A 27410-nucleotide genomic window follows, 5' to 3' on the forward strand; every position below is an offset into this window, starting at 1 on the left:
AGTGGCAGGCCCTGTCGAACATAACTGAATTTTTAGCGAGGCCTGTCCAGAATTGTCCTGATTTTCTAAAAGCGTATCTATAAATAGTTTTGTGTCGGCGGAATATGAATTGGATGGTAGGACTTAAACGGATTTGTGTCAGTTTTAATTGAATTTGTTAGTGATAAAAGTTGATGGCAGTAATTTAACTTATTGTGCAATATATTCTCAATTGAAGTAAATGGTGAGGGACGTGTAGCACTATATAAAATTACTAAATAAATAATAATACAGGATATGATGCAATACTGTGTTAGTGTCGAGCACACACGAAAGCGGCTTTCTCCTCCCACTAACTGGAGTACAGCCAACAGAAGTCTGTTTTGGTAATATGTTGCTGTAGCAATAGTGATGCTGGTAGGAACCACAAGAGAGGTTTCTAATGCTGGGAATGCTCATGTATGTCATTGAAAGCAGGTGTGTATATGTACACAGTGCTTAATTTGTAAATTAAAATGTGCCGGTGCTCAAAGCCCTCCTCTGAAACACGCGGCTGCTGCATTTCAATGTGCGAGCAGGGAATACTGAGGCAGCGTAACCCTGAAGCCATCTCGGGCCTCTTTAATCTATTTAAAGCCACTTCCTGCCCCTTCAGCGCACTCTAGCAGCTTTCTGCTTTCTTCCTTTGTGACGCTTTTTCGTTTTTCTCTTCCTCCGTCTTTCCCAAATGTGTCTTTTGCTCGCAGCACATGCATGAGGCAGAAGAATAAGCCCCGGCCCTGAAAAATAAGTGCCGGTGCTCAGCACCGGAAACAACAAGCACAAATTAAGCACTGTATGTACATGCATTGACCACTGGAAGGCGCAGCATGAGCAGCAGAAACTGCCAGTAACACTAGCCCCAACTACCGAACCAGTCTGTTTTGCAGGATCTATGAGGATAATACAGTTAGCTATTTCTATTATAGCCCCCTATTTAATTTTGTTAACTCTTCCTTCAAATCGGATTTGGTTTTTAGTAAATGGAAAAGGCAGTTTCAATCTATAATTAGACGTCTAAACCTCAAGGGCCTTATGTAGAGTTTGGTGGACGGGCACTCTCTTCACAAACGTGACCGAAATCCCTTTCACCTTATTACAAGTGCCATAGGGTGTAATGCACTTGTAATCAGGTGGACTGGATATACGTCACATTTGTGACAGCGTTACCTGTCTGCCAAACTTTAAATTAGGCCATAAATTATTATAGGCCCATCTCACTAATTCCTTTCAATACCAAGACAGCTGAGGGATAGGCTGATGGCCCGCTTTCCTCTTTCATTTCAGAAAATGACCTTTCAACTCTGCTCAAGCTGGCTTTCAGCCTTACTATGTAACAGAAGGTGCACTATTAAAGGTTTGTGATGGCTTTGGTATGATCTTGGCTCAGGGTGGTACAACAGCTCTTCTATCCTAATCCTCTGCTGCTTCAAGACCATGAACCAGCTGGTGTGGATAGTCAGGATGAGGCAGGAATAGGAGGGAAAGCACTAGAGTTGATCTTTTCTTTCTTGAAGAACCATGACCAACCAGTTTTTATGTCACCTTATTCTTCCATTCCTAAATTGTTAACATGCAGAGTACACCGAGGATCCATTTTACCTAACCTTGTTGGCTCTTTACATAGTCGCTTGGTTCGACTTGTTAGATCATTTAACTTGGGTGGTGGGGGTGTTTGCAAGTGTGTGGACGGTTGGGGGTGAATGGAGGTGTGTGGTCGTGTGGGGGTGCGTGTGCCAGTGACAGAAATGGGGATTCCTCTCGCCGGGTGCGTTACCACCAGGCTTTTCGTGGCAGAGTGACTGCTGCAAAAAGCCTGGCGGTATGTTGCCTCCTAATTCGGCTGGTGGTCTGAGGCCTGCCACCGGACCGGAGGAGCACACCACTGGCTGCGTCGGTGCACCTCCACCGGCGGGCTGGAAGGCATTGTGGCAGTTTGGCTTCTGCCAAACTGGCCTACTTGTAATGCGCAAGTCTTTACCGCCGGGTCTGCCGTGGTAAGACCGCTACCACGGGTGTGTCGGTCTTAAGACCACCACGCTCGTAATGAGGGCCTTAGTTCTTTACAATTTAATTTGAGGAGAGGCAGACATACCTTGATTTCAAGAGATGTAGCCCAGGCCTCTCTCACCAGCAATTACACATTTTAAAACTATTATAAATAAAAAATGAATATATCTGAAGAGTCCCATTCTCATTATCCCCTGGCCTCTTAGCCAAGGTTTCAAATTAGTTTTTAAGTGATATGTTATTTGTGCATAGGGTGTGTAATGTTTACTGGCAGACACAAATCTGCCAAGTGGATCTTCCAGCCTAGATTCAAGTGAAAGAAACATCAAAAAACACAATTGAAGCACTAGGTTCATGTCCCTTGAATGAGGTGGTGCAAGATATCAGAGCTTTGTCAAAACTGGTCATTTCAAGAGGATGTTAAAAAGATCACTGTTGAAACAGGTCTTCACAACATCATGAACCACTACCTCCCTCCTTGGCAGAGGGACTTGGTCCTATGTTTCTGATACCTAACATATCTAATATGTCAAATCCACTGATTACCTGCTGCAAAATGAAGGGCCTCATTATGAGTTTGACGGATGGGAAAGCCCGTCTGCCAAACTCACGACAGGGTGGCCTCCACCTTCATGGCAAACACCCCGCCGGAGGTATTAGGAGTTTCCTGCTAGGTTAGTGGGAGTAAACCTCAGTTTCTGCCCGCCAGCCCAGTGGGAAACAGGCTACAGCATTGTCTCCAGCTTGTAATCGAGCCGGCGGCAATGCTGTAGCCCGCAGGTTGTAGTCAGGCAGTGAACATTGCAACGGTGCTGGACAGAGGGACCCCTGCACATGTACTATGCCAGCCTTTTCATGGCAGTGAAACCGATATCCCGTGTGCCTTATTACAAGTGTGATATGCACCACTGCTCAGATATTAGATGTCAACTCGCTAAATATTAAGGTTGCATAGTCGTGAATCCCTCTTTTCATTCCAGTTTGTGTTTTTTTCCTCTCGGGAAATGCCTGATGAAGATAAATAAGTTCAGAATCCTCAAAATGATTGCCATTGGCTCCCACTGGCAACCACTGGTTCAAATGAAGCACTGGTGATAGGATAAAATGCACTCATAATAAAGCAGACAGGATATACGTCATGTTTGTGATGGAGTTCCAATCGCCAAACTCTAAATCAGGCCCTAGGTCATTTATTCAAGGCTATAGAGACTGTGGCCCTCATTCTGACCTTGGCGGTCGGCGGAGAGGCGGCGGTCGGACCGCGAACAGACCGGCGGTATTAAAAATGGCATTCTGACCCCGGCGGGAACCGCCAACACAGCCCGCCAACTTAACACTCCGACCGCCACAGCGGTACAAACAAACAGCGCGGCGGTTCCCGCCAACAGCCCGGCGGCAGACAAAGTACCGCCCACCCTATTACGACCCACCAATCTGCCACCTTTTCCGGGGCGGGAGCACCGCCGATAAGAACACGGCGGAAACAGACTACGAACTGGAAAACGCTCACCTCTACGCACTCCACGCGAGATTCCGGCAGTATGGAGCCAGAGTTGCAGGTCATCCCCGCACTCCTATTCCTCCTCATATACCAGGAGCACGCTCGGCGGCGCGGAAGACATCGGTGAGTACTGCACCTACGACACAGGGGAGGGAAAAGATTACCGGCACACACCCACCCACCCACACCCACTACAACACACACATCAATGCATTCCCACAGATCACTGTCACAACCCACAAACCACCCCCCTCCGAAATAATGCAAAGACCAAAAGAAGAGATCATAAACGGCCAGATATATTGAAATATGGACACCAGTAATCCAAATAAATAAATAAACTATGTACAAAATATATACAGCTACTAAATGTAGTCCAACCACTGTCCGTGGATCACAGGGGTCCTGTGCAAAGGGGCAAGGCCCAGTCCCACGACAAGAACTCCACGGAGAGAACACTGCAGGGGCATCAGAAAGAAAATAGGACAGGCACCTCAGGGGGAAGGGAAGGGGGGGCACCTCAGCCACTTGAGTACACGACGCCAGATCCACGAGGGGACTCCATGACCACTGGCCCATCCTGGGGAGAGCAAAGCCACAGTCCATACAGTCCATACAGTGGGTGGCCTGCCCACTGGGCCATCCTGGGGAGAGCAAAGCCACAGTCCATACAGTCCATACAGTGGGTGGCCTGCCCACTGGCCCATCCTGGGGAGTGCAAAGCCACAGTCCATACAGTCCATACAGTGGGTGGCCTGCCCACTGGGCCATCCTGGGGAGAGCAAAGCCACAGTCCATACAGTCCATACAGTGGGTGGCCTGCCCACTGGGCCATCCTGGGGAGAGCAAAGCCACAGTCCATACAGTCCATACAGTGGGTGGCCTGCCCACTGGGCCATCCTGGGGAGAGCAAAGCCACAGTCCATACAGTCCATACAGTGGGTGGCCTGCCCACTGGCCCATCCTGGGGAGTGCAAAGCCACAGTCCATACAGTCCATACAGTGGGTGGCCTGCCCACTGGGCCATCCTGGGGAGAGCAAAGCCACAGTCCATACAGTCCATACAGTGGGTGGCCTGCCCACTGGGCCATCCTGGGGAGAGCAAAGCCACAGTCCATACAGTCCATAACAGACCCCACTGCCACTGGAGGAGGCAAGTTGGCCAGAGGACATCCTGCAGCCCTGCCCGAGATAGATCCTGCCCTGCCACGTCTGCCAAAGGGCCAGCGGTTCTTGCCCTGAAGGGCCCAGTTCAGCGGTTCTTGAGACGGCGGGGCCCAGTTCAGCGGTTCTTGCCTTGAAGGGCCCAGTTCAGCGGTTCTTGCCTTGAAGGGCCCAGTTCTGCGGTTCTTGCCCTGAAGGGCCCAGTTCAGCGGTTCTTGAGACGGCGGGGCCCAGTTCAGCGGTTCTTGCCTTGAAGGGCCCAGTTCAGCGGTTCTTGCCTTGAAGGGCCCAGTTCAGCGGGTCTTGCCTTGAAGGGCCCAGTTCAGCGGTTCTTGAGACGGCGGGGCCCAGTTCAGCGGTTCTTGCCTTGAAGGGCCCAGTTCAGCGGTTCTTGAGACGGCGGGGCCCAGTTCTGCGGTTCTTGCCCTGAAGGGCCCAGTTCAGCGGTTCTTGAGACGGCGGGGCCCAGTTCAGCGGTTCTTGCCTTGAAGGGCCCAGTTCAGCGGTTCTTGAGACGGCGGTCCCCAGCGGAGCGGTGCTGGAGACGGCGGGGCCCAGTTCAGCGGTTCTTGCCTTGAAGGGCCCAGTTCAGCGGTTCTTGAGACGGCGGGGCCCAGTTCAGCGGTTCTTGCCTTGAAGGGCCCAGATCAGCGGTTCTTGAGACGGCGGGGCCCAGTTCAGCGGTTCTTGAGACGGCGGGGCCCAGTTCAGCGGTTCTTGCCTTGAAGGGCCCAGTTCAGCGGTTCTTGCCTTGAAGGGCCCAGTTCAGCGGTTCTTGAGACGGCGGGGCCCAGTTCAGCGGTTCTTGAGACGGCGGGGCCCAGTTCAGCGGTTCTTGAGACGGCGGACGGTCTATGGCCAACTGCTAATTGCCTGGTGGTGCCCTCCTGGGCAGCGGGGATGGTGCTCCTTCACTGCCCACCTGGGCTGTGGGTGGTGGGGCCCTCCTGGCCAGCTGGGCTGGGTCCTCCCTGGGCAGCGGCTATGGGGGTGGTGGGCTCTCCCGGGGCAGCTGTGCCGGTTCCTCCCGGGGCAGCGGCTATGGGGGTTGTGGGCTCCTCCTGGGCAGCAGGCCTGCTGCCTGACCTCTCTGACTTGCTGCCCTTGCCCTCCTTAGTCGTGGGCCTGTGGCCCTTTCCTCCCTTTGGAGCTGTGGCTGGTGACTGTCTCTGGGTGGTGTCCGGGGGGGATGTAGAAGGCGGGCTCCTGCGGCGCCCCTTCCGCCTTCTGCTCCTCTTCCCAGGGGGTGGGCTGGCTGTCCCCTTGCTGCTGGGCGAAGATCCAGACATGCGGGCTGGCGGGCTCCAATACCCCTGCACCCTTGTCCAGGGGGCTGCAGGGCTGGTGGTGGCTGAGGTGCTCTTCTTACCCCGACGAGAAGGAGGGGGGGGCTCAGGGTCAGGAAAGAAGTTAGTAGTGGCGAGGAAGAGCTTCTTGGGACAATGGAGAGTGGTAGGTACAGTGGGAATGGGAGTGGAGGGAGAGGATGTGGTTGTAGGTGAGTCACGTTTGCTGTCTTTGGGTGCAGGTGCAGGAGGGATAGGCTGTCGTGAGGTGGATGGCTGTTGGGTGGGTGGGTGGCTGCGTTTGTGTGGTGTGGAAGAGGGGGTGACAGACACAGTGGGAGAGGACACAGGGGACGTGTAAATGGCAGTGGGGGTGGTGACTGCACGTGTGCGGACTGGAGTGGAGGGTGTGCTGGTGATGGAAACACTGGCTGATGGTGAGGTGAATGGAGGTGTGAGTGTAGACGTCACAGGGAGGGAGGAGGGAGACGAGGAGGTGGGGGTCACAGAGGTGGTAGTGACTGTTGGCATGTCTGCATCGGAATGTTGCGTGTGTGAATGTCTGCGTGATCTGTGGTGCTTATGTTTGGATGAGCTTCTCTTGGGTGTTGAGGTGTGTGCAGGCTGGTCTGATGGTGTGGGTGGGACAGGCAGAGGAACAGGAGACTGGGAGGAGGGAGTTAGTAGAGGCAGGCAGGAGACAGGGACAATGGCTGCCGTCAGTGCTGAGGCCAGAGCCTGGAACGATCGCTGATGGGCAGCCTGACCCGAATGAATGCCCTCCAGGTACGCATTGCTGCGATGAACCTCCCTCTCCACCCCCTGGATGGCATTCAAAAGGGTAGTCTGCCCAACAATGAGCGTTCGGAGGAGGTCAATGACCTCCTCACTGAGGGCAGCGGGGGTAACAGGGGCAGGGCCTGAGGTGCCTGGGGCGAAGGAGATGCCCGGCTTCCTGGCAGAGCGGGCACGGGGCGAACGCGGAGGGGCTGCTGGGAGGGCGGAGATGGTGCGCTGGGTGGCGGCTGTACCTGTAATGGCGGGGGGCACGGATGGTGCCACCCCCGCAAGGGAGCCCCCTTCCGAGGACGTGTCCGTGTCGCTGCAGGCTCCAGTCGTCCCCGTCGTGGAGCTCCCCTCGCCCTCCGTCTCACTGGTCCAGTCTGACTCTGTGGCATGGCCCTCCTGGGCCATGTGAGATGCAGCTCCCTCCTGCCCCGATGCCACTTCTCCTCCGCCTGATGATGCTGATGCACACAAGCACAGAAAGACAAACAAAAAGGGGGGGGGAGAGAGAAATAAAGGGATATTGAGTACATGGATCTCCGGTACAGTTAGCGGACATGACAGACACAGATGCCCCCTGCACTAAGTTGCGCACTTGGGGTCCGCTACGCATTCCGTGGAACATGCCCTACACGCCTAGAGTTGACAACTGCACCCATGGATGACACGGCCCAGGGATGGCTGTACTGACACACTACTGAGGGTGGTGGCTGGGGACACAGGGGCTTACGGGGGTGCCCAGCCTACAGATATCGCCCTGGCCTAGGGGGACCCACAGCCCTCCTCCCCCACCCAGACACCTCCACTGCGCAACAACAGAGTAGATAATGCTTGGACTCACCCCCTTGTGTCTGCTGTGCTGCCCTCACGCGCCCATCCAAATCAGGGTAGGCCACCGCCAGGATCCGGAACATCAGGGGGCTCAGTTGACGGCAGGCACCCCGCCTACGTTGGGAGGCCATTCCCAGCAGAGACTCGGCGGTCTTCTTGGTCCCGCGGCGGATGTCCTCCCACCTCTTGCGGCAGTGGGTGCCCCGTCGATGGTGGACCCCCAGGGCCCGGACTTCCTTGGCGATGGCACGCCAAATCCCGATCTTCTCATGGGCGCGGACCTATGTGACACGTACAGGGAGGGAGAAATACCACGTTCAAGTTACTCAGCATTTTCCTTTCCAGTGGCCCAACGCCCCCCATCCCCGCCAGGCCCCCCGCCAGGCCCCCCGCCATGCCCAACATGCCCCCCATCCCCGCCAGGCCCCCCGCCAGGCCCCCCTCCAGCCCCAACATGCACCCCATCCCCGCCAGGCCCCCCGCCAGCCCCAACATGCACCTCATCCCCGCCAGGCCCCCCTCCAGCCCCAACATGCACCCCATCCCCGCCAGGCCCCCCGCCAGCCCCAACATGCACCCCATCCCCGCCAGGCCCCCCTCCAGCCCCAACATGCACCCCATCCCCGCCAGGCCCCCCTCCAGCCCCAACATGCACCCCATCCCCGCCAGGCCCCCCGCCAGGCCCCCCTCCAGCCCCAACATGCACCCCATCCCCGCCAGGCCCCCCGCCAGGCCCCCCGCCATGCCCAACATGCCCCCCATCCCCGCCAGGCCCCCCGCCAGCCCCAACATGCACCCCATCCCCGCCAGGCCCCCCGCCAGGCCCCCCTCCAGCCCCAACATGCACCCCATCCCCGCCAGGCCCCCCTCCAGCCCCAACATGCACCCCATCCCCGCCAGGCCCCCCTCCAGCCCCAACATGCACCCCATCCCCGCCAGGCCCCCCGCCAGGCCCCCCGCCATGCCCAACATGCCCCCCATCCCCGCCAGGCCCCCCGCCATGCCCAACATGCCCCCCATCCCCGCCAGGCCCCCAAGCCAGCCAGTGGCCCCAAATCCATATAGAATTAAACTCACTTGTTGGTCTGGAGGACCGTAGAGTAGCGCATACTGGGGGAGGACCCCATCCACAAGTTTCTCCAACTCCTCTCCAGTGAAGGCAGGGGCCCTTTCCCCAGTCGCAGCAGCCATTGTCCCTTCCAGACCGAGGTCACAGCAACACTTGCAGTATAGGTCCTCTCCTGTGAAAGTTCAAGTCGCAAGTGGATAAGTAGATATAAAATGGCGGTCACGTCCGCGGCGGTGCGTACCGCGGCGGTGCGTCCCGCCACCGCCGGCGCCCTTCGCCATTGGCTCCTGAAACCCATAGGCTTCAATGTTAACCAATGCGGCTTCGCGCCGCGGTCTTGGCCCGCCGCCCGCCGCGGTGTGCCACGCCAGCGCATTGACCTCACATCCCATTGTCACACTTCACAGGTCAGGCAGCCGCCATTTCCAGGGCCCACATGGCTCAATTTCAACTGCGTCACACAGGCCTAGGCCTTGCATAGCCACTCATACACGCCATTCACTGCATAGAGAATCGTATACTGTGCTAGCTGTGAGTACGTACCTGTGGGTTGCCTGACTGTGTGCTCCATGTTGTCCTTCCTAGGCACCGTCCGCTGGGTTGGGCGAGGAGACGGATGAATCCTCCCGTGTACCGACCGCTGGTGGACCTGTCGACAATGGAAGAACGCCACATTATCCTGACCTACCGTCTTAACCGTGCCACTATCCATGAACTGTGTGCCCGGCTGGAGCCCGACCTGATGTCCCCCATCCGCCAACCCACAGGGATTCCCCCTCTGGTGCAGGTCATGTCAGTACTACATTTCTTGGCAAGTGGGTCATTTCAGACAACCGTGGGAATTGCTTCCGGGATGTCTCAGCCCATGTTTTCGAAGGTGTTATCCAGAGTGTTGTCTGCCCTGATGAAATCCGTGAGGAACTACATCATTTTCACTGAGGTGGGCGAACTGGCTACAGTGAAGGGTGATTTCTACGCCCTTGGACATATTCCCAACGTAATTGGTGCCATTGATGGGACCCATGTGGCTTTGGTTCCCCCAAGAGACAGGGAGCAGGTGTACAGGAACAGAAAAAGTTACCATTCAATGAACATCCAGGTGGTGTGTTTGGCTGACCAGTACATCTCGCATGTAAATGCCAAATTCCCAGGGTCAGTGCATGACGCCTACATCCTCAGGAATAGCAGCATCCCTTACGTGATGGAACAGCTACAGAGACACCGTGTATGGCTAGTGGGGGACTCTGGGTACCCCAACCTGTCGTGGCTACTGACCCCAGTAAGGTATCCCCGGACCAGGGCAGAGGAACGGTACAATGAGGCCCATGGGCGTACTAGGAGGGTGATCGAACGCACCTTTGGCCTCCTAAAGGCCAGGTTTCGCTGCCTGCATATGACCGGTGGATCCCTAATGTACTCACCTAAGAAGGTGTGTCACATCATCGTGGCCTGCTGCATGCTTCACAACCTGGCTTTGCGCCGCCAGGTGCCTTTCCTGCAGGAGGATGGTCGAGACGGTGGTGTTGTGGCAGCGGTGGAACCTGAGGAGAGTGACGAGGAGGAAGACGACGGGGCTGAAACAGACAACAGGGACAGAATCATTGAACAGTACTTCCAATAGGACACAGGTAACATTTCAAAGATAATTTAGTAAAAGTTAACTACTCTGCAGCATCTCTGCTGCCTGTCTATTTGCCCCAGTGTATGATGACTGAGTTTTGGCTTTTCCCTCCCTATTTCAGATCTGGGGTCCCCACTACGAGTCCTGTGCTTCGTTTCCCCATGGACTACAGCTTTGTGGCAGCTGTTTGTTGACTTCACCATGTACAAGGACATATTTGCACTGTCATGTCAATTACAATCTATTGAAATCACAGCCAGACTCCTGATTTTTTGGTGCAAAATAGGTGTTTATTGAAGTGCTCAAAATGGGATGGGTGGTTTCAAGTGGGTGGGGGCTATGGTGAAGGAATGTCCATGGCAGAGTCCAGAGTAACAGTCACACAGGTGCATTGTCCAGAGGCCTGTGGAGAGATGGAGCATGGGCAGTTCGAGGATGGACAGGGTGACAATGTGGGACAGTGGGATGACATCAGGTGGTATCCATTGCTGGCGGGGGTCTTGACATCCTACTCTGTCTTGCGAGATCTCAGGGCCCTCTTGCGGGGTGGTTCTTCTCCTGCAGGAGGTGGGGGTCTGGTGGGCTGCTGCTGTGCGGGGGCCTCCTGTCCACTAGCGCCGGCGGAGGTGGATGGCTGTTCTTGGTCCCGGCTAGTGGCAGGGGCCCTTGGGTGTTGTTCAGTGTCCGCCCTGCTGTTTACGAGGTCCTGCAGCAGCCCTACCATGGTAACCAGGGTGGTGTTGATGGCTCGGATGTCCTCCCTGTACCCCCGATAGTGTTCCTCCTGCAGCACCTGGATCTCCTGGAACCGGGCCAGTACCGTCGCCATCGTCTCCTGGGAGCGGTTGTATGCTCCCATGATGGTGGTGAGGACCTCGTGGAGAGTGGGTTCCCTGGGCCTCTCCTCCCCCCCCTGTCGCACAGCTGCCCGCCGAGTTGCCCTGTTTCCCTGGGCCTCTGCCCCCTGGCCGGTGTGCCCACTACCACTGCCCCCAGGTCCCTGTTGTTGTTGGGGTGGTGGGTTATCCTGGGTGCCCTGTAGTGGTAGACACACCGCAGATTGACGCGCCCTGGAGACAGAGGCATGGGCCCGCTGGGTGGGAGCTGTGCTGGTGTTCCCAGAGGGGTTAGGGTCTATAGTGGCCTGTGCCTGTGTGAGGGGAACCGACTGTCCAGAGGTCCCCGATGGTCCGGGCTGGTCATCGGTGTCCAGATCGACAGAGCTGCTGTCATCGCTGACGGCCTCTTGGGTGGGGGGTGTGGATAATTCTGGCCCCTCCGCCGCGGTGTGTTGACGGTCGGGTCCTGCAGGGGTATAGAGGTATGGTTATAGTTTCAATGTGTGGCATATGTGTGTATCTGTGGGTTCCCGTGTCCCCAAGTGCTGGCATTCGTGTGTGGGGGCTTTGGTGAGGGTGGCTTGTGGGGGGGATGTGTATATGCATTGGGCATGCTTTGGTGATGGGTGTCCATGCTTAGTGGACGCATGCAGGCCTAGGTTTTGGGATGTGTGGGTTGTGATGGTGAGACATTGGCGGGGAATAGGTGTGCTGGGGGTGGGGGTGAGGATGGTGGTGGGGGTGAGGATGGTGGTGGGGGTGAGGGTGGGGGTGAGGATGGGGGTGGGGGTGAGGGTGGGGTTCGAGGATGGGGGTGAGGGTTGGGGTCTGATTTGGCATGCAGGTGGGGGGGAAGCAGTATTGAAGCTTCAACTTACCAGTATCCATTCCTCCGCCGACTCCTGCGAGGCCGTCAGGATGCAGGATGTTCAAGACTTCCTCCTCCCATGATGTGAATTGTGGGGGTTGAGGTGGGGGTCCTCCGCCAGTCTTCTGCACGGCGATGTTGTGCCTGGATACCATGGAACGCACCTTCCCCCGTAGGTCGTTCCATCGCTTCCTGATGTCTTCCCGATTTCTGGGGTGCTGTCCCACTGCGTTCACCCTGTCGACAATCCTCTGCCATAGCTCCGTCCTCCGGGCAATGCTGGTGTATTGGACCTGTGTGCCGAACAGCTGGGGCTCTACACGAACGATTTCCTCCACCATAACCCTGAGTTCTTCGTCTGTGAAGCGGGGTTGTCTTTGGGGTGCCATGGGGTGGTGTGTATGATGTGTGGGGTGGAGTATGTGTATTTAAGTGAGTTGAGTGTGGTGGTGTGTGTTGTTTTGTGTGTGGATAGTGTGTGGGTGATGGTGTTGAGTGGCTGTGGCTGTTATGTTTTGGATGCTGGTGTCTCGCTCTTGCCTTCTTAACGAATTTGTAAGCGTAGGGGTTTGTGGGTGATGTGGGTGGGTGTTTTATATTGTATTGTGTGTGTGGGAGTGGTGTGTGTATGTGTATCAGGTGTGTGGGATTCAAATCGTCCAATGTGGGTGAGTTTTGTTCGTTGGTGGGTATTCTGACCGCGCCGGTGTGTCCCGCCAATGGAATACCGCGTTTGAATGACCGCCGCGTGGATTCGTGGGTCGTAATGGGATGGGCGTATATCTGTTGGCGTGGCGGTGGAGGTTTGGTCACCTCCACCTTTCCGCCGACCGCTGGTCTGGCGGTCTGTTGTGGCGGTCGGATTTTCGGAGGTTTGCCTTCTGCGGGTCAGAATGACCGTGGCGGGTTTCCGCGACCGCGGCGGGATTATGGAGGATTTCTGACCGGCGGTAGGCGCCTTTTACCGCCGAGGTCAGAATGACCACCTGTGTGTTAATGCTCAACACCACAGAATCACTGAAAATCTGCCACAGCCTTTCAGTCTGTATTTCGTAGAACTTATTCGAAGCCTTGACAAACAACAGAAAAAGTGACGTTTTAAAAGGTATTTAGGTGCATTTGTTTCACATTAAAACAAAAAGTGCCATATCTTTTAATAATTGTTTTCAGTCCTCTCTGAAAAATTGTAACTGAAATTGAAATCGGCCTCTATTGAGTATATCACGATATTCACACACAGTGTGCAAAGATGCAATGTTTTTCCTTTGCAATTTGTGAATTTTTCTACATGCCTTTGCACATATTGTAAAATCTAAGAGGGGTATTTAGTTAGAATTGTTATGAAACACTTAGCAAAAGTAGGTTTCATAGAAAATATCCTAGCAAAACTGAATTTTTTGCTATGTGTGCTGTCTCCACGATTTACCTTCTGGTCAGCCTGGTTTTCGTCTCCAATCTCCATTTGACCAACATACAAGATGCAGGGGAGGGAGGCATAGCCGATCGCTTTGTGTGCAGCCTCTGCCACATCTTTGCCCATGACTTTGTCAACATTCATTGTTCAGATTTCTTTTTGTCACTACACTGTGAAGAGCACCCTACATCAGTCGCGGCTGTTGCCAGGAAGGGGTGGAGAGTGGGGGGAGGGAGCGCGCAGAGCTGGGTGGGTGAGGAGGCAGTTAAAAAAAAAACATAGCTGCCCCTCTGTGATCAACCACTCCAGCTCCAGCCTCCTCTCATCTTCTTCCCTCCCCAACAAATCCCAACGCTTCTCTCATGCTGTTACACAGAATGAAAGAAGTGCTGTGATTGGCCTGAGTGGGCAGAAATGCTGCTCAGGTAGGGAGTGGGGATCTTCGCTTGGTCTCCACTTGGGTGTAAAATACAGCCGGGTGGAGAGTTTCTAAGTGCGCATGTCAGTTTGTCTGGCCTCGGATCACCAGCCAAACTGACATGTGCACTTAGAAGCACACCACTACTCCTTCTCCACTTGTTGGCGTGGAGAAGGCTGGCCCCTCCACCCTACAAAAGCAGAAAAATAAAGGGATAATAAAATACTTTTACCATCCCTTTATTTTTCTGCTTTCAGCAGTGGTGCAACGCTCCTCTGCCATAGCAGAGGGGCCGACCCTGCCCTGCATCTTTCTATACTAAGTACAACCAGAGGTGACCCCAGCACAGAGGTACCCCCAACTCTATGTACCCCCCAAAAAAATCCAAGTGCTCAATAACCATATGGTACAAGGCTTTACCACCGAGACCCAGGCGGCAGACCCCACACTGTTCTGCAGTTAAAAAGGACTGCATCTCACTCCTCTGATCTCCTGCCACAAACCAATAGTAATCTTGTGGTCTGATAACGAGGTGATATCGGCCCATGTTACAAAGACTGCAACTTTGGGTCTTCTCCTATCAAACAAAACAATTTAGGGCTAACAAAATCATTGTACGGCACATGTCAGGAAACTTATAACAGGTATCTCCTGTACATAACAAAATAGCTGTTCTGCCAGAATGATAAAATGAGGAGCATTTTACGCATGACCATTTCTTTGGACCCCACGCTGTGTGATAGAAAACAAGCTTGCCAGGAGACTCGAAACACTGTGCTTCTGTATAAGAAAACATACTACATATGCAAGAATGATGGTAGTAGCAGCTTCTCACAGGGCTATCAACTCTATACACTGTAACTGAAAAGAAGTGCGGATGAGGTTGTGCAGATTAATTTGGAACCAGGGCACTGGCCCTGTGAGATGCTCAGGGAAATATCTGTCATTAGTGCAGCAGGTGAAGTGGCACAGAGAGAAAGAGGTATGAGGTTCTTGTCAGACTTTAGGTATCTAATAAGGGACAGATGTGTCCCTGGTCTTGCTTATAATACGGTTAGGAGGACCACCAGGCATGGAGGAAAATCCTGAACAGTGAGCGTGAAAATGCACAGCAAAGGATCAAAATTCAGCACACAAATTCAGGACAAAAAGTCAAAATTCAGGAGACAAATTTGGGATAAAAGGTCAGTTTTATCGACACAGCTGAGGAGGTCATGCAATATGATATAAGTGAGTAAAAAGAAACCCAACACAAGTACAAGTCAAAATAGTTTTATGTATTTATAATACATAACAGTATTAATCAAACATGTATATGTAACTGGGCTTATTTAAAGTTTAAATACTAGCAAACGTACACTAAGCAAAATCGACCGCCAATATAAGTGACAGTTGTCATAGGATTCTGCCTTTTGGCATGTAAGCAGCACTCTAATGATGAACATGGACCCCCAGTGGTAGTGGAATTAGTTATAGAGTGTGATTTTGAAAGTGTACTTTTTATCAGAACCCAGACTTCAGATAATGTTTCATATTAATCTGGAGAGGGTTTGGGGTTGGGTGAGACAGAGGAAGAGAAGGTTTGAAGCCTGCTTTGTTTACTAATGTACCATAACCACAATGTTAGCTCCTTCCTGCAACACCTTCTTTTTTGATGTACAAGTAGGTCATATATTCTGCACTTTATGCAGGGTACCGTGCTCTGACGAGGCCCGGACAGGCTGCACCAGGCACCTGGCGTTTTCCTGGTGGGATGGCAGGGTGGGGCCGTTTTTGTCTATTAGTGGGGGGCCAGTTTTGTTGCTGGAGGCGGGGACAGCTGCATTGCCTGCTTGCAGAACTTCAGCTCCTTATAGAGCAAACTGCATAAAACAAGTACTTTTAAAGCATGTCAGTGAGACCATACTAGCTTAACAAACAGTTGTTTTTACACTTGTGTGGTTCTGACTTCGACAGGATCACCAGGAGCAGCAGTGACATTCTGGAGTTCAGGGGAAAGGAAAGTGAGGGGTTTGCTATTGCCTGGCAGTGTATTTCTTAATAATGTGGCCTACGCAACTCATTTATGTTTAGTGTATTAAATTACGCTTTTGCATTGAGTGATAATTGTTAGAAGTGATTCTAATTGTAAACTTAGAAACATTCTAAGTTCTCTGCCACTGCCCTGAGATCCATGCTATTAGTGAAACAAGAGGTAAGCCGATTCAGTAGTGTAAAGGAAAATGATGGGGCATGTCTGCAGAATGTGAAGAGGGGCCTCTGAGTCTCCTGAATCTCATTGATATTCATTAGCCTTGGGATGAATGGGTTCTGCTGTAGAACTGAGGTGCCCCTGAAGGCTTGGTGGCACCCCTGCACCACAGACGCTGCAGGAACCTTTAGTTACACCCCTGGTTCTGTTTTATTTGCTCTCTAATTGTGGCTTATGGTCTTACTATAGGTGAAATAACATTCTAGTCTTATGATTTTGTGCAGCACATGCCCTAAACTGATGTATGTAAAGGAGCTCTCATGTGATACTGAAGTAAAAGGAAGCACTGTGAAAAAAATAATTGCCTAGGATCACAATGTGGTTGTGTGGAAGCTGGGATAGTTGCAAAGTTTGCTGGTTTCATATGTAGTTTGGACACTGCATGACTATCTCTTCCTCTCTCCCATTTTCAATCAAAGCTTAATGCTTTGTGTTTAATCCTTGATGCACTAAAATCAGTGCACAGTGTTAATTACATCCAGGCTAAGAATGTTTCATAAGGACGGGTATTGTAGTGTTTCACGAAGGTGATGTTTTAATGCAGAAGCTAAAATGCAAATTGGAGCACCCACCTTTGGTCAGTTCAAAGCTTCCATATTGTCAATGTAGCTAAACGCATGCATTCATTCTCATTCATTCTTGAATTCATTAACCCATCTATTCATCCATTCATTGAGACAATCAGCCATGTCTCTAGTCTCTATACGTTCAATGATTTGACAAGGTTCTAGCTTGAAACATGTTGTAAAATGCCCACTATCTGCAATGTTCTTTCCAAAAAATGTCAAACGCCCTTGCAGCGGTCAAGCTCGCGGTTCTCACTCACTGTCTGCAGTATGAGGGCTGGTCAGACAAAATTTGCCATTGCTGCTTTTGGTTCCCAGACCGACTCTTCACTGGCACCAAGCACCCCGGTGTGCGCTAAACAAAGCTTAGAAATAATGGTTTGAATGAAAATAATCTATGTTTAAACACATACCTTTGCCTGTCCTTAACCTTCACTCATTTCAGAATCTCCACGTGACAGCCCTCTCTCTTTTTATGCATTAAATGATTTGAACCCACAATAATGGTTGTGGCCAGTCCACCTCTGACTAAACACCATTTCATACTAGCAGCAGGAAAGAAAGCTTAAGGAAAGCTTTGCCTAGTTTGCCCATAAGTTCATAATAGGAACATAACTATAACTAGTGATCAGTGTGCCTTTATAGCCGGTTTTCTAAAGTTACAGTGCTTGTACAGAGGGCACATGGCATAAGTGCCACTTCCTTTGTTTTTTTTTGTACTTTTCCTAATAGGTGCTAAAGAATGGACCATCTCAGTCCAGGAAGCAGTTCACCATTTTCCAGCATTCATCAGACTTCAAAGATCTCAGTTATAGAGAAAGGGGGAGAGGGAGAGAGAGATGCACAAGACACCCACAAAGAGAGGCGCAAAATAAGAGCGATAGACGTGCAAAGATGAGAGTCACGAGAGAGTGACAAGTACAAAACAAGCATTTACAATGCAACGGGTCTCGCGTTTGCTCATGTTAGAGATGATCGCGTTGTAAACTCTTAACCCGACTTTTCACCTATCGGGCAAAAGTGCATTTATGTACATAACCCGAAAAAGTGAAATCAAGTATGTAAAGCGCTCGACTTCTGCCAAGCGAGATCGCGCTCGTAACTTAGAGAAAAAAAAGTCCACGAGCCCGATGGAAAACAGCGAGCCTCGCATGTTTTTAGTACTTGGTCGCTGCGCTCGAGGAGGGCTAGCCACCGGAAAAGGCATGACATAAGCCTTCGACTAATGAAAGCAAGCAGATTTTATTAGGGAAGCCCACGAACCAATAAAAAACACTGACGTGAAGTTGACAGGGCTCCGAGCCCTTTTCTAAATACAAAAGAGTCTTGCTGCGGTACGCATGCGCGAGCGCATGCAACGCAGGCTCGACCCTAAAGAAGTGAGGCACGAAGCAGAGAGAGAAATAACGGTTGCTGTGTTTAGTAACATACCCTACATACAATGTTACTTACTTCCTGTAATACCGTCTTTTTGTGAGTTCTATGCTTGCTCTTTTCACAGTGTAAACCGCCCTAAGTGCCAGAGGTCCAAGGTTGTCTTATACTCAGCATGTAATCATGTATTTGCATGGAAATCCACCTTAAGCACCTACCTTTCCACCCCAGCTCTCTTTGAACTGTTTGCACTGTAGTGTCTCCCAGTAACACCCCAATACTTTCTGTGCACCAATTTGATGTAATAATATTAATAACAACAATTACAACAATAACGATAATATTATTATTAATAATAATAATGCTACTACTACTAATAGTAATAATAACAGCCTCTGCCTAAATATCTTTCCAGCCTAGCTGCGGCTATTAAAGCCCGTTGCATGTCGCATCCATGGTATGTATAAATGTCTGCGTATCTTAATATAGGCCCATTAAAGTCCAGGAAGCAAGTCAACATTTTCCAACCCCTAAAGAAGAAACGTGAAAAATCTTACAAAGAGAGGCACAAAACCGAGGGATGCACACAATGAGAGAGATAGACGCACAATACTCAGAGAGAAAGGGAAAAAAACAGAGAAAAGCACTATAAAGAGAGAGAAAGGCGCATTAATGGAAGACACTCTAAATCGACCCGGGGATAAAGTTCTTCATGCTCAAATAGAGAAACTTCAGCTAATAACCATAGAACAAGAAATGTGGAAAACATTTCACGGAGACGGTCGGCCAATCAGGGCTAGGGACCTAATTACTCTTCTGGGAACAATGTTATTTGTGGAGGCTGTGCGGGGTCAGGACAGAGACAGGTCTTATAACTAAGACTCTTGTTTATTGAGTCTCTGACTGGCTGCTCCTGTGAGCAAGCAGAACAGGCGTATGACATTCGGTGTCCATCCTGTGGGTCCAGTATGAATACGCCAGTTTGGGGCTGCGCAAGCAGGCCTGTATAAAAAGAAGTCCGTCCAACCAGGAATAAAAAGACTGAAGGTGAGGTCGAGACACACTAAACTAACCTTCATGGCCGATGCAACATGACCAGTCAGCATGACGCGCAGTGTGTTGCGCGCTACGATTGGTTGGTTGTCATATAAGCCGATCCTAGGTCAGTTTGCACACAGTGACTGTAGTTCAAGGCCGCCCCTTGATGGCGAACGCAGACACTTGATTGGCTTTCAGTTTCTATCTTTCAAATTACGGACAAAATCTGTTTGTGAGAAGATTTATTAAAGACAAATGGGCTCTTGGCCCACATTATGGGCTGTCCTTGTAAATTACTGACTGGTGGTTACTCTAATTAGGGCCCCTGGCACCCTTGCTATGCCACTGGGGACACTTGGAGCTGTATATCCGAGGCGGGGACACGTGACCTAGGCAGAGACTGTTCCTCAGGAAGTGTAGGCCTGGATCTCAATCGCCCCCACTAAAGGCTTCGGGCCTTGGAGAACAGCCAGACTCAGAGGTGTGGGGGAGATGGGGTTAACAGATTCAAATTTCTTTAACTTAAGGAAGTCTTCTTAATTGACTGGCTTGCTCACAGACAAACATCCTAAAAAGCTGGCAGTTGGACGCTCAGATCAGGGGTTTTTGGAAGATCCATCATGAAGATTTTGTAATTCTGCTTTGACACACATGGGAAGAGTTGGACTAGTGTCGGGAAGAAAGTGGAGAAGTTATGAAATCATTTAATTTTGCAAGAAAAGGAAGTAAAAGCGTTCAGTAAAATATTAACGAAATGATATATACCATAAAAATAACAACACCTTTTTTAGTTAGCTGGTTAGCTCCACCACAAACTAATTTGTTCTACACAGCTAAATACCGGTTATGTTCAAGCAAATTCTATCATACGTGTTGTGTCCTTGTTGGATAAATGAAAGGGTGAGTCACTTTGACTGGGATTTGTGCCTGCCCTTACTCACTCAATGAAACTCTCCCAAATATTAGGGAAATTAATGACACAGCTCTGAATTTTTCGGCAATGGCTATCATTGGCTGGAATATATATTAAGAAAAGTGAATGTGAATGTGCAACCATTTCCAAGGATGTGTTAGAAGATGAATATATGAGGTAAATGAATCGTATCCGAGTGACTCTATTTACAAATTAATCTGAGATGTATGTGTTGAAAGGGTCTATCAGGGCTACACAAAAACCAGACGCTGTATTTTGAAGTCCAAAATATGCATCATCTTTCTGTGAGTTTAAGTAGAGAGCACTCTAAAGTTTTAGCTTTAGAACATTGATGTTAAACTGGAATTTACTTTAATTTCCAGGAAAATATGTGGCACTCTGAACTGTAGTGCACCTCCATGGCTTACATGGTCCTAAATAGTTTGTCCCAGATGTACTAACCTTACACGAAATTCAACGCAGCAAGGCAACTTGATGTGCTACGTTGTTGGAAAGGGAGAGAGCAGAAATGTGCAATTTATCTACTAACACGTTACTTCTGCTCTTTCATAGCGCTGGCAAACTTCAGGCAGTATAGTTCCAATGCAGGCACCTTTGAGCCATGCCACAAGAGTGCCTCGTTGAGGGCAGGATTTGTTTTGTGCAGGAAGGAATAAGTTCCTACACAGAACAATCTACAGGGGCACATTCCTCTTACGACATGTGCTGCAGAATGGAAAGAGAGAGTAACAAGGAGAAATAACAATATTTGTCCTTATTACGTTTCTCTTGGGTAGGTACACCATTTTGTCACAGCCCAGGTTTACTGTCTTTAGTAATTCCGGGTTTGTATCAATCCAGAAGCTGTGTAACACAATGCAGCACAAGGCGTTGCATTGTGTTACTTTTTTTTTTTTTTTACAAAGTCATGCAAGGACTCGTGAATCGGCGCTTGCGTGCCTTTGTAACCCTCGACTAGCATTTTGTGTTGAGACTGGCCAAAAAATGGCTCAATCATGATGCAAAATGTTAGTAAGTCTGGGCCATCTTGTATTCTGTCTGCAAATTTGCTTTAGTTCTGGGAGCAACCTTCTGTAAATGCAAGTTGTCCACACACAATTACGTTTAGTGTTTAATTGTTTTGTAAAAAAGTGCAGGGACCTAAAGTTTTTGTTAAGAGTTCATCACTGGCACCGTTGAATGTCAGGATTGCTGAGTAGTAAGACTGGCTGGCTTTAAGAATAGCGCTGGTCTCTTTCACCTACCACCCTCCACTTCCTGTTTCTTTATCTCAGTCTTGCAGGCTCCTTTTTACCCACTCTTTGTCCCCCACTGTGTGACTGTTTTCTATCTTTCTCTCTGTTCTGCTTCCCTTTCTGCCCTCCCATCTCTTAGTGAGGGTCAGCTTTGGGAAGGGGAACACTTTTCCCTACCCTAAATGTGCTTCCCGTGATGACAAGCTGTACTTCACTTTGAATATGCCTTTTTTCATTATGACTGTGATGGAATTATGGCCAAATGTGCAAATATATTCTATCCACCAAGTCTCCTGCTTTTATCTTCTTCAGTCCTATCCATTATTGTATTTAAAATCACATCTGACAGCAGTTCTTGTTTATAAAATAAGGTGTGTCAGTGTCTACAGCGCTGCTCAGAAGCCTGCAGTCGGCACTATTAAATGCCAGTGTGTCGAATACCAGGCTACAAAGCCCTGAGTCCACCTCAGGCCTCTGTACTTCAGTGCCAGACACTCCCTGTCACCTTATCTCACTCGTGCAGGTCTGGCTGTCTCCTGCGATTGCGGTTTTTCTGTTTTTCTCTTCTATTTTTTTCTGTTGGCATGTTTTCCCTTTCCTTGCTGTTGGGAAATGTCTGAACAAGAAAAATAAGTGCTGATCCCAAAAAATAAGCGCTGGTGGCCCCTACCAGCAACCACTGGCTCAAATTAAGCACTGCCTGACAGTCCTCTGATAGTGCTTCAGGTAAATAGGGAATTATTCTGCAATGTCACTGCTGCTTAGCTGGTGGAATCCTAGCAGTTCATTTAAAATTCTATTTACCTCAAGATGTCACACTCATTTGCAATACACTTGCTGAGCAATGGAAGTCGGTTCGGTTAGGTGCATACAAAGTTTTAGGACTCCCAGGACTGCTCTCAGGATATACCTGTGAAAACCCTGGGGAGCTCTTATAGTTCTTTACCAAAATATATTACCAAAGTAGCAGTCAGAACACTGTCCCCTCTCAGTTCCCACACATGCATGAAACTGCAGCTTCTTGTCTCTTTCCATTCTCTGCATCACTTGACTTCTAGCTCTTCTGCCTTCTGCGCCCAACTACTACATTTTTTCACCCAACACCATTACACTGATGATGACTCCTACCTAGCTTGTGCTGAAACATTCTTCCCAGCAGCACTCACATAGACATCTGTCATACAGACCAGCTAAACCCAAAACAAATAAGCCAACACATGCATCTTAGAATCAGTCACTGAACCACATCTGTAACAAAATCTGCCTAGACTAAATAACCTGAAGCGCCAACTGGTGTACTAGCATTACTGTCGCTCTGGATTTATTCCTACGCAGAAGAGCAAAAAAGTGATGGATGGAGTGCTGAATCTCAACAACTGGCAGACACTCTTCTGACTAAGTCCATTGTTTTTTGCCCCAATATGGCACTCCAGGCAGAGACCAGCCATTTTCAAATCAGCCCCAGTCCTAGCCCAAAGTGCCAAGCCAGGTCCCCTTAAGATGGGAACATAAGCAACCCCAGTCTGGTTATCCTCGATCCTATATTATATGGATATTACAAGCTATTGAGGCGCTCTAGGACCACTTGAAGAATGAGGCTGACGGGCAGATCCTTTATATTGTCATGGAACTCCGAGGTGATTCGGAGTGGTTTAATGTGATTTAAAAAAAAAAACAATGTCGTGGAATACGGTTACTTAGAAACCATTCCTCGTAAATTGTTTAATTGAAGTTTGCAAGAGGACTAACTATTTTATAGAAACCAATTACGAGTTGTGCTTGATCCTGATGGTGATGGTGTACTGCACAATGGATAAGGGGAGCACATCCGAGTCAGTATCCAATTCCAATAAGACTGAAGACGATAAAATATTGCACTAATGGGGTGCGTTTCTTTGGCCCTTCTTCAGCACCTGCATTAAGTCTAAAAACTCCTGCTTAGTGCGTGAGCTGTGAGCAGCAGCGCTGAGATGTATGCAGCAGTAGTGCTTAATTTGTGCTTGTTGTTTCCGGTGCTGAGCATCTGCACTTATTTTGGAGGGCCGGTGCTTATTCTTCTGCCTCAAGCATTTGCTACGAGCAAAAGACACATATGGGAAAGACGGAGGAAGAGAAAAACGAAAAAGCGTCACAAAGGGAGAATGTAGAAAACTGCAAGAGTGAGCAAAAGGGGCAGGGAGTGGCTGTAAATGGATTAAAGAGGCCCGAGATGGCTTCAGGATTACGATGCCTCAGTATTCCCACATTTAATTGCAGCAGGTGTGTGTTTTAGAGGAGGGCTCTGGGCACCAGCACCTTTTTATTTACAAATTAAGCACTGCGCAGCAGTAGCTACTTCTTCGTGTTTCTGAGCTCTGCTGTCAGCAGCACATGCACTAACTGAGATTTTTCGAGTTAAAGTGTGCACTGTAGGTGACAAAAAGCAACATGCACAGCACAGTGCAAAGAATGGGATGATCATATTGCCACAGCTATCAGGTCTGAATCTATGGGATGAAGATGTGGCCTCATTCTATTGCCCTCAAACTTTTGCAGTGTGAGGCATACACGTTTTCTGAACCATTTTCTGTCCTTACTGGTGCTCAATTCTTACTTTAATCTCTTTTGGTCAAAATAGAAAAACAAAATAACAAGCAAGGGAGTAAAATATTTCCATAGACTGCAGCATGTTTGAAATTTCCTTTTACCGGAGGAGTCCCAAACATATTCTTAAAGTTGCTGTCGGACTTTTTTGTTCCCCATCAAGATGCCTGGTGATTCCACGTGGAATCTAACTTCAGCTTGCATATGATAACTACTTTCTGCTTCAGGCAGTTGCTTTATGTGGCTTGTAGAGGCCTGTTATGATCACTGGGCCAGACAGCCAGTTTGTGCAAGGACAGGAAATGGGCACAGGCGTGGCTAGAGGAGGGCCAGATGGGGGCCATACCCCATCCCTCTTTGTCCTGGTGGGTCCCACAACCACAGCTGATAAATGTGTCAGGAAGTGGCACAAAAAACAATAAGCCACTGGTCCTGGACTCACACATTTTGTCCAATTCTCCTTCACTGCAAAGCAGTGCTGTTTGCTTAAAACGTTTACATCTGAATTAGCATATGTACATACACATGAAAATATAGATACATACAGCATCATCTGTAAACTTTTTAAGAAGACAGGTACACTCACACACAAACACAAAACATTGGTAGGTGGCCCCAGCACTTTTAACTGTGGTCAGTGCCTAATTTGAGATGATAGTTGCAGGTGGGGCCCACTGGTACACATATTTGGGAACCAGCACTCATTTTCCCTCAACAGACTTTCGGCATATTAACAAGAAACTGGTGCATCAGTGCTGATACAGTAGTTTTCTTGCATTGCCCCTGCCTCACCTAATGACACAATGGATGCACTGTACGGCACACCATAGCCAGTGATTAAATTGTAAATAAAAACGTGCCGGTGCCCAAAGCCCTCCTCTTAAACACACGGCTGTTGCAATTAAATGTGCGAGCACTGAATACTGGGGCAGTGTAATCCTAAAGCCACCCTGGGCCTCTTCAATCCAATTAAAGCCGCTCCCTTCCCCTTCAGCTCACTTTTGCAGCTTTCTGCTTTCTCCCATTGTGATGCTGTTTCGTTTTTCTCTTCCTCCGCCTTTCCCAGATGTGTCTTTTGCTCGTAGTAAATGCCTGAAGCAGAAGAGTAAGCGCAGGCCCTCAAAATAAGTGCCGGTGCTCCACACCGGAAACAAGTACAAATTAAGCACTGACCATAGCACACATTAGACCAATAGCGTCAATATGTTTGACGCTATTGTGGTGCTTTGCTGCACTAGTGTAAAAAATGTTGATTCTAGTGCAGCAAAGTGCACGAAGGCCCATTGATTAAAATTGGTGTGTTACTTTGATGCCTGCTTTGGGCTTTGTGTTTTGTTTAGTCCTAGTTTTGACTCCAAGTAGAAGATAAGGTTAATGCGTCTCCTGCATAGCACATCATATAGCATACAGATAACAGATTTTATTTTATGTCGCTAGGCAAGTGAGTTATTGTTTTTAACAAAGAGGCTCTTTTGTTACTTGCAGTTGCATTTTAGTCCTTTTAATATAGCACAGTGAGCTATGAAGGATGCTATGTGACTCTTACACCTTGTAACCTTAACTTTCTTATGTAACATATCCTGTACATTGATTTACAAACTTGTATTATATATTGTCAATATAACCTGTATGTGTTGTGTAAAGTGCTCTGATAACCTGCATTGTGACGAATAGCGCTATAAAAGATATAAACAATTGTGGCATTTAAATAGTTATTTACTGGGGCAGAACAACTTATCTGACATTCTTACAGTGCATGCTTATTTCTTATATACAGGGTCAGAACAACGTAAAAATTATGCCTCTTTAAGCACAGTGAAGTAGGACAAAAGGATGCCAAATGGATCGTTAAATTCGGCCTTTGTTATGAGCCCAGCTAGAGCCTAAAATAAGAAAGGCACTCCACTGCCTACACGTTGTTGCTCGGATAGAAAGCAGACAATGTGCAGGCATTGCTGAATGTGGCCCAGTGTTTGAAAATTACACCAGGACAAACTCATCATATTTTACAGTGCAGCCCAACGTTTACCCCCAACTGGTGCCCTGTTGGTTAAACGGTCTCTCACTTGTAGAAAATAAGTTGGACATCCGTAGGAATATGGCACATTTCTGTGTGATATAAAGTCACAATAGCCAGAGTAAATAATGTAAAAATCTCCAGTCTGGGCTGCTTATCAAATTTCCCGTGTCGCTGCTACTTTCTATTTATTACACAGGTGTACAGATCTCCCAGCATACTGGTGTCTGGGCTGACAATTTTGTGCGAAGAAAAAACTACATTTACATTCAAAATGTCCAAAAAGGGCCTGTTTCAAAAGTACAGCTGAAGTCCCTTGTTCTAGTGTCTGTGTTTGATTCACAGTCTGATGGCATGGTAATCTCCTGCAGCACCCTAACTTTCAACAGAAGGAAGCTAGAAATCGACATATCCGGTGCCCAAGAGAGGGCAGACATCAGTTTGAAAGCTGTGCTCTTTTTGGCACCAAACACCTCGGTTTCCAATAGTGGCACGTGGGCTACAGGGGCTAGAGGTGAGATAGGGTGTTTGGGGACAGTTAGAGGGATATTGGAGACAGATAACAGCTGGAAAGGGGGTTAGATGTGACACTGGACAGCGGGAAATGAAGAGAGACGAGCAATAGGGAAGAGGGTGCCAGAAGGAGCAGAGCTATCAAGGGAGGCCACGGTTGACTCAGGGGTCCCAGTGCTTAATATGTAAAATAATAAGTGCCAGTGCCCATTTTATTTCTGTGAAGCCCACAACTGGGGCTGACAAATATGGTGATTGCCAAAAAGCAAGTGTTGGAAATGGTCCTTTTTGCAGGGTTATCCCCAAACGTTTTGCCTTCTTCCTCCTATTGTTTTTAGGTCTGTTTTTGCTGGTTTATTGTCTCTGTGCACTTTAACACTGATAATCAGTGCTAAAGTGCAAGTGCTCCATATAGAAATTGTACTGTTGATTGGTTTATCCATGATTGACATATTTGATTTACTGGTAAGTCCCTAGTAAAGTGCACTAGAGGTGCCGCCCAGGGCCTGTAAATCAAATGCTACTAGTAGGCATGCAGCACTGGTCGTGCCACCCACATTAGTAGCCCTGTAAACATGGCTCAGACCTGCCACTGCACTGTCTGTGTGTGCAGTTTTAAACTGCCAATTCGACTTGGCAATTGTACTCACTTGCCAGGCCTCAACCTTGCCTTTTACTACATGTAATGCACCCCTAAGTTAGGCCCTAGGTAGCCCCATGGGCAGGGTGCAGTGTATGTTTAAGGTAGAACATATACTAGTGTGTTTTATATGTCCTAACAGTGAAATACTGCCAAATTCAGTTTTCACTGTGCAAGGCCTATCTCTCATAGGTTAAAATGGAGTCTGCCTTTAAATATCCTTAAAGCACAGATTCCCTTTGAGAGTAGATAAAAATTTGGAGTTTAGGGTCTCTGAACTCACAATTTAAAAATACATCTTTTATTTGTCTGTTTGAAAATACCACTTTTAGAAAGTAGGCATTTTCTTGCTTATACCATTCTGTGACTCTGCCTGTTTGTGGCTTGCCCATCTGGGTCAGTTTGACAGTTGGGTTGTTCACACCTCTCCCTTA

The 27410-nt window shown here is 49.2% G+C and overlaps 1 protein-coding gene across 1 annotated transcript in view; it reads left to right on the forward strand.

Moving 5' to 3' along the window:
- Positions 1-27410, forward strand: part of PTGIR (prostaglandin I2 receptor) — a 260047-nt gene that overhangs the window by 25303 nt on the left and 207334 nt on the right. The window lies entirely within an intron of this gene.

The sequence above is a fragment of the Pleurodeles waltl genome, chromosome 9 (assembly GCF_031143425.1).
Source record: "Pleurodeles waltl isolate 20211129_DDA chromosome 9, aPleWal1.hap1.20221129, whole genome shotgun sequence".
NCBI lineage: Eukaryota > Metazoa > Chordata > Amphibia > Caudata > Salamandridae > Pleurodeles > Pleurodeles waltl.